General features: G+C 37.8%; 1 non-coding gene across 1 annotated transcript; it reads right to left on the bottom strand.

The window, feature by feature from the left end:
- Nucleotides 1-271: 271 nt before the first annotated feature.
- LOC124889837 lies at nucleotides 272-378 on the bottom strand. The gene has a single exon (XR_007048752.1). It is a non-coding gene; the product is annotated as a small nucleolar RNA R71 (small nucleolar RNA).
- Nucleotides 379-11,306: the final 10,928 nt, after the last annotated feature.

The raw sequence follows: 11,306 nt of genomic DNA, 5'->3' as shown, positions 1-11,306 counted from the left end.
AAATATGGTGCACTTGTTGAAATCTGTGGGAGAATTTTAGGGACTTTCACACGAGAATCCACAGCAGCACTTACAAACCTTCTTGGAGATAAGCGATACATATATTCCTGCAGATGTGAGTACTGATTATGCCAAATTGACACTCTTCCCCTTTTCTCTACTGGGGGAAGCAAAGAGATGGCTACTTGCTGAACCACACCAATCCATTACTACATTGGGGAAATGTGCTCGAAGGTTCCTTATTTGATTTTTTCCATCTCAGAAAACGGCTCGATTAAGGAGTGAGATATTGAGTTTTAGGCAAAAAGATGGAGAAAATCTCTACCAAGCTTGGGAGAGATTTAAGGGCATGCTCAGAAGTTGTCCTCATCACCATCAATCGAATAATGTTTTGGTGCATACATTTATAGAAGAACTTGAGTCTAATACAAAGATTCTCTTGGATTCAGTAGTAGGGGGTCAAGCTTTGGAGAAAACATATGAAGAATTGTATACTTTGCAGAATCGAATTGCACAAGTAAATCTGGATTGGCATGCAGACTCAAGGACTGTTCCCAAGAAAGTTGCAGGGGTTTTGGAGGTTGATCAGTTCACTGCATTACAAGCATAAATTTCAGCAATGCAGAACCATATGACTACTCATTTTAACAACTTAAAGTTGGGTACAACACAACCAGCAGCCACAACAAATATAGTTCAACAGGTATATACATGGTGTGAAGTTTGTGGAAGCAGTAAGTGAAAGCGGTGAGCATAAAGCTGATGCATGTTCTGTTAATCCAAATTCATTCAACTATGTGGGGAATTCAAATCGTCAAAGTCAATAGAATTTTGGCAATATATATAATCCAAATTGGAGGAACCACCCAAATTTCTCATGGGGTGAAAATCAGGCACAGAATACAAATCAGTATAAGGGACCAGTGCAATTAAATCCACAGCCAGTTCAGAATAATCAAGCGACTTTCTCGAATAGTAATATGGAGGAGATACTTAAGTAGTTGATGGCTCAATATGCACAGTTTATAGTGGACATGAAGGCTCAACAGGCATAGTTTGCAGTTTAATTGAAGAGTCAACAATTACTCACAAGAAATTTGGAATTGCAGTTAGGTCAAAAGGCAGCATCACAAAATACAAGGCCACAAGGAGCATCGCCTAGCAACACTAAAGCTAATCCTAAACAAGTGAATGTTATTACAATGAAGAGTGGTCTACTAACAAAGGAGATGGTGAAGGAGCAGGACAATCCTGTGGTTACTGGTGATAGCTTACAAGAGAATACAGAAGTAAAAGACAAAGAAAAAAAGGCTAGTGAAGAGATTCATGTAGAGAAGAAGACAATCCCCTTACCCTTCCCTCAGAGGGCAAGAAAAAATCAAGAGGAAGCCAGTTTTAAGAAGTTTTTAGATGTTCTGAAACAAGTTCATATGAACCTTCCTCTTATTAACATTCTACAGAGTGTGTCAAAATATGCAAAATACTTAAAGGATATTGTTGCCAATAAGAATTGGTTCACTGAATATGCTACAATTGCACTTACTCAGGAATGCACTTCTAAAATTCAAAATAAACTGCCCACAAAATTGAAGGATCTAGGGAGTTTCACATTGCAGATTACCCTTGGTCAAATTATTTGTGCACGTGGATTGTGTGACTTGGGGGCTAGCATAAATCTCATACCCACATCATGGTACCGAAAAATGGGTCTTGGAAACCCCAAGCCCACGACTATTGTGTTGCAGTTGGCAGACAAGTCACTTGCTAGACCATATAGTGTTATCGAAGATGTACTAGTGCAAGTGGGATCTTTAATCTTTCATGTGGATTTTGTGATTCTTGACCTTGAGGAGGATCCATTTGTTCATTTTATTTTGGGGTGACTCTTTTTAGCAATGGGGCAGTCACTCATTAATGTAGCAGCTAGAAAAATGACAATGCAAGTAAACGATAAAGTAGAGGTTTTTGATATGTACAGAGCACTGAAATTGCCAGCTATATATGAGGAGTTTTCATAAATTTCGGTTATTGATCTTACTTTAGATTGGCAGTTACTCTTGTCGGATGATCGATTAGAGCGAGCCTTGATAGATTATGATCTGCATGGGGATTCAGAAGCATTGGAATTGGTTCAGATTATGAATTTAGCTATAATTGAGATAAATAAAGTGTTGATCGAGCCTTTAAATAGGCCAATTGGTCCACCAGCCAGGCCTTCAGTTAAAGAAGCTCCTAACTTGGATCTTAAGGTTATTCCTCCTCACTTAAAATATGTTTTTCTTGGTGATCAAGATACCTTGTCTATTATTTTATCCGCAGGATTATTCGATGTACAGGTAAAGGAAGCGGTAGCTGTTCTAAAAAGAAGAAGGAAAGCTATTGGTTGGCAGATGTCTGACATTTTAGGAATTAATCCAGCATTTTACATGTACAATATTTACATGGAAGAGGGGTACAGACCTAGAGTGCAGTAATAAAGGAGGTTGAATCTAGTTATGAAGGAGGTGGTCCAGAAAGAGGTCATCAAGTGGTTAGATAGTGGTATTGTATACCCAATTTCTAATAGCAAATAGGTGAGTCCGGTGCACTGTGTACCAAATAAAGGAGGCATGACAGTAGTGACAAATTATGATAACGAGTTGGTTCCCACACATACAGTTACCGGATGGAGAATATGTATAGATTATCAGATGTTGAATGAAGCTACTCGTAAAGATCATTATCCAATACCCTTCATTGACCAAATACTGGATAGATTGGCAGGGCAAGAGTATTATTATTTTCTAGATGAGTACTCTGGCCACAATCAGATAAGCATAGCACCAGAAGACCAATAAAATACCACATTCACTTGTCCATACGGTATGTATGCTTTCAGACGCATGCCCTTCAAATTATGTAATGCACCTGCCATATTTCAAAGGTGTATGATGGCTATATTCTTGGACATGGTGGAGGAATTTGTAGAGGTATTCATTTATGATTTCTCTGTATATGGGAATTCCTTTGAAAAATGTTTGCAAAATCTCAACAAAGTTCTAGCTCGGTGTGAAGAAATGAACTTGGTGTTGAATTGGGAAAAATGTCATTTTATGGTTAAGAAAGAAATTGTCTTAGGCCATAAAGTGTCATGCAAAGGGCTGAAAGCTGACAAAGTAAAGGTTGAAGTAATTGAAAAGTTGCCTCATCCAGTAACAGCAAAAGGCATGCGAAGTTTCTTGGGACATGATGGGTTCTATAGATGATTCATTCAAGATTTCTCAAAGATAGCAATTCCCATATGCAAATTGTTAGAGAAAGAATCCAAATTTGAGTTTGGACCTGATTTCTATGTAGTTTTTGAAAAGATCAAGAAGAAGTTGACGGAAGCACCTATTTTGATTGTACCAGATTGGAAGTTACCTTTTGAGCTGATGTGTGATGCTAGTGATATTGCAGTGGGAGCAGTGTTAGGTCAAAGAAAAGAGAAGGTATTTTGATCGATTTACTATGCTAGCAAAGTACTGAATGATGCTCAAGTCAACTACACAGTGACAGAGAAAGAGATGTTGGTTGTGGTATATCCATTTGATAAGTTTCGATCTTACTTAATTGGTACCAAGGTCATTGTTCATACAGACCATACTGCCATTAAGTATCTTGTGAACAAAAAGGATGTAAAGCCATGATTAATTAGGTGGATTTTGCTACTTTAAGAATTTAATATTGAGGTGCATGATAGAAAGGGAGCTGAAAATCAGGTTGCTGATCACTTGTCACGGCTGGAAAATAGAGACCATATTGTGGATGACTTTTAGAGTATAAAGGAAGACTTTCCTGATGAGAAGTTGTTGTTATTAGAAGCAGTTGAGATTCCATGGTATGCTGACATTGTAAACCTGATATTTTGTGGGGTGTATCCTCCCGAAATCACTCCACAACAAAGGAAGAAATTACTCTATAATTCTCATGCTTACGTTTGGGATGAACCGTACCTTTTCAAAAAGGGTCCAGATGGAGTGATTCGTAGATATATCCCAAAGGCTGAATTTGTAAAGGTGTTACAAGATTGCCAATCATCTCCATATGATGGACATCATGGTGGTGAGAGGACTCCGAGAAAAGTATTGCAATCAGATTTTTTTTGGCCGGCTCTGTTTAGGGATGCAGTGGTGTTTGTAAAGAGTTGTGATCAGTGCCAAAGGTTGGGTACTATAACCAGGCATCATGAGATGCCCCTGAGTAAAATTTTAGAAGTAGAAGTCTTTGATGTTTGGGGGATTGATTTCATGGGTCCCTTCCCGCCTTCGAATGGTAATGTGTACATTCTTGTTCCAGTGAACTATGTCTCTAAATGGGTGGAGGCTATGGCGAGTCCGACTAATGATGTAAGAGTGGTGTTAAAGTTTGTGAAGAAGAACATATTTTCCAGATTTGATATGCCAAGAGCAATAATTAGTGGTGGAGGTACGCACTTTATCAACAATTGGTTCAAGAATCTTCTTGCGAAATATGGCATTCGACACAAGGTGGCCACTGATACCATCCTCAAACAAGTGGACAAGTAGAGGTATCTAATCGGGAGATTAAGCAAATAATTTAAAAGACTGTGAATATGCATAGAAAATATTGGGCGGAGAAGCTGGATGATGCACTATGGGCATATCGAACAGCGTACAAAATGCCCATTGGGACATCTCCATATCGCTTAGTGTATGGTAAGGCTTGTCATCTTCCTGTAGAGATGGAACACCAAGCATATTGGGCTGTGAAGAAGTTGAATTTTGAGATGATTGCAGCAGGAGAATGAAGGCTATTGCAACTAAATGAGCTTGATGAATTTAGACTCCACGCCTATGAAAATACTAAGCTTTATAAAGAGAAGACCAAACGATGGCATGACAAGCATATTAAAGTTAGGGAATTTGAACCAGGACTACTTGTGTTGTTTTTTAATTCACGGCTTAAGTTGTTTCCAGGTAAATTATAATCGAAATGGTCTGGACCTTTTGAGGTGGTGCACATGACACCCCATGGAGCTGTAGAGTTATGGAATAAAGAGAAGAAGGAGAAGTTCCTTGTGAATGGACAGCGTGTAAAGCATTATTGGGCGGATCATTTAGACATGCACAAGGAATCTATCCTTTTCGCTGATGAGTGATGATGAGCTGAGTCGTGCCACAACATAAACTAAGGCGCTACGTAGGAGGCAACCCACACATGTATTGTAATAGGTAGTTTAATTTTTGGCTTGAAACAAATCAACAAGAAAAGAAAAATACAAAAAAATAAGTCGTGCCACGACCTAAACTAAGGCGCTGAGTGGGAAGCAACCCACTTTTACTTACAATTTTTTGCTGTGTTTGTTTTAAAGTGCAGGGAATTTCAATGAGAAATGAGGAGATTACCACAATTGAGGAAAGAACTCAAGGTTCCAAAATGATTTGTGTAAGTGGGGATTTACTCAGGTAAGAAAAAGGGTGAAAATTGCATAAAGAATCTGAGATTGATGCATAGCGCGATGCGGAATTGGTGATTTTGACAATTGTCAAAATTCCAGTAGAGGTGCGCGAATTCTACCGAGATACGAAGAAGGGTAAATTGCGAATTGTCAATTTCCAGTGTGTGGACGCAAATTGTAGTGCATCGCGGAGGGAAGGTAAATGGAAATTGGCCTTATCCAGTAGGTATCCGCGATTGCTCTGCGTCGCGGAGAGGGATTAAATCGGGTATAAAAATTTCATAAACCTAAACCGACCCATGTCTCTATAAATACAACCTCCCCAACCCTAAATCCTTTAGTTGAAAACCCTAAATCGCGCCGTCCTCTCACTCCCTCTCCCTTAAACTTCAAGAAATTCTTATTCCCTCTCCCTTCAAGAATTTTTTTCACTTTCTCTCATTTCTCTTTCAACTGTGGAGGTAAGGTCATATTTATTTATTTTGTTTTTATGTTACAATTTATGAGTAGTGATAGTTTTTATGGATAATTTTGTTTTCCTTCTCCTACTAGTTGTAAATATTAGCATTTCTTATGATATTTAGTTCAATTTGTGACATCTTAGCCTAATTATCATTGCTTTGAATCACTGATTTGCACACTTGAATGATATTTACAGTTGGGATTAGGGGGTAAATAATTTTTCATGCTACTTGAGAGGATTGGGAGTAAAGGGTATTGAAGTTAGAGGTGAACGGTAGAATCTTTCAGAAGTTAGGAAAAATTTTGTTCCAGTGAGAAGAAACCCTTATTGTCTGATGTTGGCTGAATGATTAGTATTATAGAATATGTGATGCTAGAATACCATAGTCGTATTTAAAGTCTTGCCCATTGTGTGATTAGCTGGATGTCGATTACATGATGTTGTGTGTTGTAAAAATGATGAGGGATGATGTGTCTTGAAAAGGAATATGATGTCTGTGAATATGATATTTAGGCCTATGCAAAGAGAAGTCTGAGTACCTTGGTTGTTAATGTAGGTGTATGGCTAACAAACTAAGTGTGAGGTGCGAAGGAACACGTAATGCAAGTTTATTTCAGCTAATCCTAAGTGTAATCTTTTTGCATGGTTTGTTACATTTTCTTAATCACAGGCATAATAGAACCATAGTTAAGCAAGGTCAAGGCAAAGGCAGGGCCTTCTTCCCGTTTGAGGAAGAGAAGCAGGCCGTCTGAAGGGCAATTAACTCAAGTGCCTAGGGCTCCTCTACTTCAGCGGGGGCAGGTTCAGAGATTTGGTTTCAAGGCTGTGAGAAAGGTTGGCAAGCAGTGGTATACTTAGCATACTGATGTTAAGTATATTCCAGAGGTCTATATTGATCAAGCTAGTTTGATGAGAGTTTGTCCTTCTATGGTCTGGTGAATTGAGGCGCTTAATATAAATTTTGTTTTTCATCAGCCAATGAAGTGCAACCTATATCTTGTCAGAGAATTTTATGCAAATTGGGACCCCAGCCATCCTGAACATTTATTGAAGGTTCGAGGGAAGGTGATTAGGTTCACCGCTGCTGATATTAATGAGTTGCTGAGTATTCCCGAGATGAACCCAAATTTCTTGAGACAGTTTATTATTTCTCCTCCTTATGCACACATCAGGCATTTGTTGTGTGGCCAGCGTTCTTTAGCTCGTTGGACGAGGCATAGATTTACAATTTTGCATTCTACTTTTCCCTACTCTTAAATGAATAAGGAAGCACGAATGTGGGGTCAAATAGTGTATTCATGCTTGATACAAGGCAAGTATATGACTGAGGTGACTCGGGATATGGTGTGGTTGATTTATGCCCTCATGTGTACTGATGTGGAAATTAATGTGGGAAGTGCTATTTTTTCTGCTATGAAGAAAGCACGTACCCAGGTGGGTCATATCTTTTGTTTTGGTGGTTTGGTAACTAGGTTTTTAAGAAGGCTTAGGGTGGATGAAGAGGAGCTTGATTATAAACCTATGGTAATCACACATCCTCTGGACATTACTACTGCTCGAAGCACAGCTGGGGCATCTAGCCCAATTTTAACGATGATGGAGTGACAGACACGGACTAGTGAGGTGTTGGGTAGGTTGTACAGCCTCATAATGATGATATTGTGGATTAGAGGCAGGCCTGCTACACCAGAGGAACTCCACGCTGTAGAGTTTACGTATCCACTTGGCCATCATGCTAGGACCATGCTGAAGATTGGCCCAGATTTTGTAGAGCCTGTTGATGATGATGTACCCACAGATGAAGAAGACAGGTATAGGGATTCCGACATGGAGTTCGATAAGGAGGAGCAATCTGATGATGATAAAGCTGACGATGATGGCGATGATGGGGATGCGGTTGCTGATGACATGTCTACTATAGTCCCTTTTGATTGATCAGGAAGTATACTGCCACCCTACCATAAGCTTAATTAGAAGCACTAGGACAGTGCTTTATTTTAAGTGTGGGGTGGTGGGTTCGTATTCTCTTGCATTTTTTTTCTCCTTGTTATTCGGTTGAACAATGTTATTTTTCTGTTTTATTTTTCTTTCTTACTGTGTTGGTTTGAAGTTTTAGCTATTCAAAATATTGGTCTGTAATAGTTAGTAACTTTTATTTTGTGGATTACAATTTGCCCTCTGTGGCATTTATCGCATATCATTTCAGTTGAAAGTATTATGTTATTGTTATTTTTGCCCTTATAGGTAGGTTTAGTTTCAATTAGTTATGTTTGCTTTTGCCTTCTTTGGTAATTAAAAATAAACAGTCATAGTTAGATGCCATCCCCTATGATAGATGGATGACGACCGTCTTAAGGGGATTGGTCGTACGAAGTAAAGAAATTTAGGAGAATTTAATCACTATCTTAGAGGAGTGTGTAAAATGGTCACCTTTGCAATAATTGAAACAAATTCTAGCATAAGAGTGTTTTGACTTTGAGTACTGAGAATTCAATCTCGATAAATGAAATTTGATGTGTTGGCTTAATTTTGAATTCAATAAAGAACATGATTGGGAACTTGGTTGATTCCATACATGCAATGTGAGAGTGAGGATTAGTATATATTCTACATGAATAGAAATGACTAGAACTTTCCCAGTGTGTTTACAAAGTGAAATAAAGGGTATTGGGTAGAGGAAGTGATGTAGGTAATTCTTTGACAGCCTTGTTTTTAAATTTAAAAGCCCTCCCTTTGTGCATAATCTTAGTCAGCCCCTTTGAGCCTTAAGCCTATTTCTTTGGTAGCCTGTTATGAAACCTTACCCCTTCTTTGTTGAATCATAATTTGATCCAAATAAGCTTCTGAGCGTTTTAAATATAAGATTAAGAGAAGATTAAGAGTAAAAATGAGAAAAGAAGGTAATCAGTTGATTCCCCCAAAATAGTTGTTTTTGATGTTTGATGATGCTGGGATAATTAGGAGTTAGTAAATAGAAATGTTACAATGAACCTATTTTGGCCCTGGTCCAGTTGGATAATGTGCACCTTAATGAAGGCCAATAAACTTAAGTTAAGGGTGGCTATAATAGGGGTGCGTAACAAGAATATGGAAGAAGGGATTAATACTCCCAACCTAGTATGAGAAAATAAGCTAATTGAAAAAGGTGTTGACAAATGAAAGTATGGGGAGAAAAAGAAGGATGAATTGGTGATGTTAAACAAAAGTTGATTGATAGTTCTTGTATTTAAACGCTTAGGAGCAATAGTCACTATTCCTGTAAATAGTACCTACCTGTCCCTAAGCTTTTATTACAACCCGAAAAAGACCTAGTTGATCCTTCACCCAAATATCTGACTATTAGTGGAATAGAACATTAAGGGCAAGCTTATGGTTCGTTCACTAGCATGTACGAATTCTTTTGTTGAGAATGAGCGATTTGATTTGATACTCCCCTATTGTTGCATAGTTACCATTGTGAGTGAATATGGGGAAGTTTCTTAGAGTGAGGATGCAGGTGGATGAAAACTAGATTACTTATCGTGTTTCTTTAATTGAGTTTGCCAACATGTTAGAAATTCTTAATTGAAGAGAGAAAAATTTGTAAGAATGCGTTATTGCAAAGCATAAGTTATCATGGCCACATAACTTTGAGATTGTAATGAAAAGAGGAAGTAATTATGTTTTTGAATTCATGTGTTCGAGGACGAACAAGGTTTTAAGTGTGGGGTGGTGATCTTAGGCATATTTATATGCTCAAAGCACCAATATGCACCCAGATTTGAACTTAGTTCAAGAGCTTTTGTATGAATTCTTAAGTATAATTCAACTTTTGTTCTGTTTTGTGCCTAATGGATATGATTAGTACTTTCAGGTTAAAAATTATAAAGAATTATGCATAATTGTACATTACGAGAATATGGAAGTAATTAAGGAAGGCAAGGGATTGAAGTTAAGCTGAAAAGGGGAAGCTGGAAAGAAGAAATCCTCATTTGAAGATTCTCCGCGTCGCAGTGATCAGCAAAATAGCAATTGTCAAATTCCAGTGGAAGTTCTCAAAACCACCGCATCGCGGAGAAGTGTAGTTTATCAGAATTGGTGACCTAGAGGTTTAGCGTATCGCGGAGGATGCTTATTTCGAAATTGTCCCAATCTAGTGGCTCACCGCGATAGTGGCGCATCGCGGTGAGGGTGCATTTTACAATTGTTTAGGAATACTAGAGCACCACGATTTCCCAGATTTTAATGGAAAATAGAAATTCTAGTCAAGGCGCGACGCGCCGAGAGAACAAATCGAGAATATTTTAATTATTTTGTCCCAGCTATAAAAGGAAAAATCCAACATAATGTGAGGGACATTTTTCAAGCAGGGCAGCGGTGGAAAAATGAAAATTTCTCTCTTTTAGGGTTGATAAACATCCCTTTGAATTTCTTTATTTGAAGGATTGATTTGGGTATGATTTGTTATTTTTTTTTGGATGGTTAATTCAAACATGAGTAGCTAAACATCCCCTTTCTGGGGTTGAGGCTAAGAACATGATTGCTATTTAATATTCTTATTCATAGTTTCTTTTTGGATTATCATATGGGTTGTTCTTAATTTCTTGAGCTTACTATTTTAATGATTGGCCACCATTAGAATAAATTTATATTTCTATGTGAATCCGGGAGGAGAATCGTAGGATAGAACGAAGAAATTAGGGAGCAAGGTTCTTGTTCTTTTATAAAATAAGGAATTTGAATTAGCATTTAGTATAGGGATATACCTAGAAGCCTTGCTTGGTTCACTTGCAGGAAGAAAACTTCATGAATCTAGAAGATTTGTTGTAACTCTGTGGGAGTTGTAGTTACTACATTCAATAGATAGAAGATCCGAGGTCGGGAGACTAAGATTATGGCATAAACCTTGCGAACCATCAACCCAATAACCAATTAGACTATGAAAAGAATAGATAACTGTATGATTGTTCAAAATACCTCAACCCTGGAATCATCCTCATTAGTGATTGCAACCGTTGCTTACTTTGCTATAGTCATCTAAATTATTTCTTGTTTAGTAATTTAAATTTTATATACCAAATCATCTTAATCTTGATACAATCACACACTTAATACTCAATTATCTTGAGCTAAAGATTGAACAAATTTCTAGTTTATTGATCCTCGAGGGAACGATATCTGACTGTCTAAGTCATTATATTACTTGCATGATCACGTACACTTGCGTGTGCCTAGAGATGCAACACTTATATGTTTTGAAAAATACCTATCCTGAGTCACATATAAGAATAAAGAAGATGGATGAAAATGAGTTTTTGTATGTATTTATAACTCTTCGTGCATTCATTAAAGGATTCGATCATTGTATATCTGTTGTAGCTGTTGATGGTAGTCACTTGAGAGGAATGTATACAGGGGACATTC

The sequence above is a fragment of the Capsicum annuum genome, chromosome 12 (assembly GCF_002878395.1).
Source record: "Capsicum annuum cultivar UCD-10X-F1 chromosome 12, UCD10Xv1.1, whole genome shotgun sequence".
In the NCBI taxonomy this organism is placed as follows: Eukaryota; Viridiplantae; Streptophyta; class Magnoliopsida; order Solanales; family Solanaceae; genus Capsicum; species Capsicum annuum.
This window is presented reverse-complemented; position numbering and strand designations above follow the sequence as displayed.